This window comes from Dioscorea cayenensis, chromosome 8, assembly GCF_009730915.1.
Source record: "Dioscorea cayenensis subsp. rotundata cultivar TDr96_F1 chromosome 8, TDr96_F1_v2_PseudoChromosome.rev07_lg8_w22 25.fasta, whole genome shotgun sequence".
Lineage (NCBI taxonomy): Eukaryota > Viridiplantae > Streptophyta > Magnoliopsida > Dioscoreales > Dioscoreaceae > Dioscorea > Dioscorea cayenensis.
Genome location: NC_052478.1, coordinates 11,905,391 through 11,908,989, shown reverse-complemented (window position 1 = coordinate 11,908,989; position 3,599 = coordinate 11,905,391). Strand labels below are relative to the sequence as shown.

General features: G+C 41.2%; 1 non-coding gene across 1 annotated transcript; it reads left to right on the top strand.

Annotated features, from left to right (window-relative positions):
• The first annotated feature begins 1,921 nt into the window (after positions 1-1,921).
• Positions 1,922-2,028, top strand: LOC120268034. Its single transcript, XR_005538704.1, has one exon. It is a non-coding gene; the product is annotated as a small nucleolar RNA R71 (small nucleolar RNA).
• Positions 2,029-3,599: the final 1,571 nt, after the last annotated feature.

Below are 3,599 nucleotides of genomic sequence, written 5' to 3'. Positions count from 1 at the left end.
CTTCCAAGAAGAGCTTGTTTAACATCACTAAGCTTAACGTACCTGTACTTACCTCAGGGGGTTCATGAAGAAAAGTTGCCCTCTTACCTACATCTTAAAAGCATGATGAGCACAATTTTTGCAAGTTAGAGGGGGAGTGATCAAGTTTGTTACCATAGATGGGTTTATCACCCTTACTTCATGAATGCTCATCCCCGCTGGAATTGGGGTGCTTTTTATGACGTCTTCTTGTCCTCTTGAGCTTTTGGATCATCCTTTTCATTATTTCTGGAGTTGGTTGCACTTTGTCCTCTAGACCAAGTGATGAAATTTCTTCATTCTTCCTGCATATAATCATCGATCAACTTATCAGTGGTGTCAAGAAAATACAGAGTATCATCAAAATCAAGAGAATGTCACATGGCTTCGGTGAAGTGATAAGTCAACTTGTCATCTCCAACTCTTAATGTCAATTTTCCACAGTCCATGTCAATGAGAGCTTTGGAAGTGCGCAAGAATGGCCTCCCAAGTATCAATGGAACCTCAACATCCTCGTCTACATCTAACACCACAAAGTCTATTGGAAAGATATACTTGTAAACTTTCACAAGTACATCCTCAATGATACCCCTTGGACGTCTAACTGATCGATCGGCTAATTGAAGTGTCATCCGAGTGGGTCTAGGTTCTCCTAAACCTAGATTCTGAAAAATGTATAAGGCATGACATTGATGCTAGCTCCTGAATCCGCCAATGCCTTCTCTTCACCCAAATTGCCAATGTTGCATGGATTGATGAAGCTACCGGGGTCTTTCTTCTTATTCGGCATATTCTTTTGTAACACCGCTGAGCATGAAGCATCTAAGATCTCAAATGTACTCGCCTCTATCTTCCTCCTATTAATCAAGAGGTTTTTAAGGAACTTTGCATAGTGAGGTATTTGAGACAACGCCTCCACAAATGGGATATTGATGTGCAACTTCTTGAATAGACCTAGGAATTTATTGTATTGCTCATCATTTTGGTCATTTTTCAGTCTTGAAGGATAAAAAATTCTTGGCTTATAAGGTGCGGGTGCCACCTCCTTCTCTTTAGCTCCATCCTCAACATCCACTTCTTTGGGTGACTCAACCATCATCTTTTCAGTAGGGAACTTACTCTCAACTTCACGACCACCCCTCAAAGTAATCGCCTTCAACTATTCTTTTGGATTTGTCTCCGTGTTGCTAGGTAAACTCCCTTGTGGTCTTTCTGAAAGTGACTTTCCGATTTGACCAACTTTATTCTCCAAATTATGCAAGGATGCGGTGTGGTTGTGAAGTGTGGCTTCAACCGACCGAAATCTTGTGTCTGAAGATTGAATGAACTTGGTTAACGGCTTCTCCAAATTAGTCATCCAATTTTCCAACCCTGAAACTCTGTTCTCCACATTTGGGGCTTATTGTTAGAAACCTGGTGGTGCAGTAGTCTTCTGTTGCCCCTGATTGCCCCAAGAAAGGTTTGGGTGATTCCTCTACATGTATTGTAGGTATTGCTACATGGATTTCCTTAACCTTTCATTGCGTTCCCTATAAAATCCACATGTTCCACTGAAGTTGTACCACCAATAGCAATTAGACAATTAGATGAAGCATGCCCACCCCCACACCCAGTGAAACTCATCATTACTGCCACTCTAGGAGAAGTTAAAGGGTCTAACTTCTTACTCAATGACTCAAACTGGGCTGCCAATGATGTCATTACATTAATATCATAAAGTCCTACTACCTTCTTCTTGTCCCGTGTATTCCACTGATAACTGTTCATAGCCATTTCTTCAATGAACTATCGGGCTTCTTCTGGAGTTTTACTGCCTAAGGTACCTCCTGTTGCAACATCAAGAAATTGCTTCGTGCTTGGGTTCAACCCATTGTAGAAAGTATAGATGATCATCCACTCAGGGAACCCATGTTGAGGACATTTCCGGAGAAGATCCTCGAACCTATCCCATGTCTCAAAAAGAGACTCCAATTCCACCTGCACAAAAGAGGATATTTCATTTCTGAGCTTCACAAATTTTCCAAGAGGAAAATATCGAGCTAGGAAAGCTTCCACCATCTCCTCCTAAGTAGTGATCGATGCACGTCGCACACTTCCCTCTCCCTTACAAGGAAAATGGGAAGGCCCTCAATTTGATAGCATTATCCATTACTCCGTTAATCTTGAGCACGTCACACACTTCAGAAAGTTTTCAATGTGGTTGTTTGGGTCCTCATCCGCCAAACCATTAAACTGTGCTGACTACTGTAACATTTGGATGAATTCTGGCTTGAGCTCAAAATTCTGAGCAGTGATCAGTGGCCTCACAATACTAGACTGTGTACCAAGAACTACGGGTCTTGCATAATCTGAGAGTGTCCTCTGTTGCTCATGTTGTTCAGCTATATTATCAGACCCTTTAACTTCTATCTCAGCTTGATTTAAATTTTCTTATACAGGTTCCTTTCCCCATTTATGAATCCTTCTTTCAATTTCCAGATCACCTTCAACTAATGTAGAAGGGTTGCCTCGGTTCATAACGTGGAGCTGTAATTAAAGAAGAAAAAGCAAATCAAAATGATGGAAGAATAAAAAGTGTGAAATAGAACAAGTGATGAATAGCTAAAATAGCAAAGTGCAAATACTTCCAAAATGCCTATTCCCTGGCAACGACACCAAAAACTTGGCAAATCCCTTGCGTGTGTGTACCGCAAGTGCATGGGTCGTCGAAGTAATAAAATACTCTGGTGAGTGGGTAATCGAATCCACAGGGAATAAAGTCTCGGAAACAAGAAGTACTACTATTTAGGTAGAGTGAAAAAGAATTTATGATTTGATTTAAGATATTAGTGTAAAGAAAAGTAAAAGAGAAAAGAGAACAAGCAAGAGTAATCAGGGAAGATAATCAATAGTAAAATGGGGAACTCGGACAATACTCACCCTAGGACTATTATTTCAAGTGCAAGACTAATATTATGCCTCCTAATTGAAGTCTAATGAGTCGTGGAAATCCAAACTCACACGGTCCCAAACCTAAGGTCAATCGTGACTAGCCCGCTGCACTATACCCCAACGGAAAGGGATACTCTCAACTCCACACACTGGTGGGACTGTTTTAGGCTCTAGGGACTCCAAGTGATAAACGCTATTCCCTAGTTTAGATCTAACCTTTTGGTTCAGGAGAAAGACCCCTAATCACAATTAAGCCCCAACAATAAGGATTACTCAATACTTTACTCTGTTGCTCGCGCAACTAAGCTCTAGTGGAGTTTGTCTCTTAGCACTTCACTCTATCATGATTGAAAAGAACTCATGGAATGTGGCGGTAGGATAAATCACGTCGGAGGGGAAAGGAGACATTATGCTACCACTCAACTCATCCACTCAACCCTCTTCAATCTTGCTGATGTGTTCTCTACAAGTGCACGGGACAAACACAAGTAGTAAAGTGGTACCCCGTGAGGGGTAGGGTTGTCGAACCAGAGGAACTAGACTCAAAGTACTAATTGATCTTCTAATCACTAGCCGGTAAATAATGGTTAGTAACTAGATTTTAAAGGAAAGAAGGATGACGGGTAAGGGCTAAAACTAAACTAGTTGAG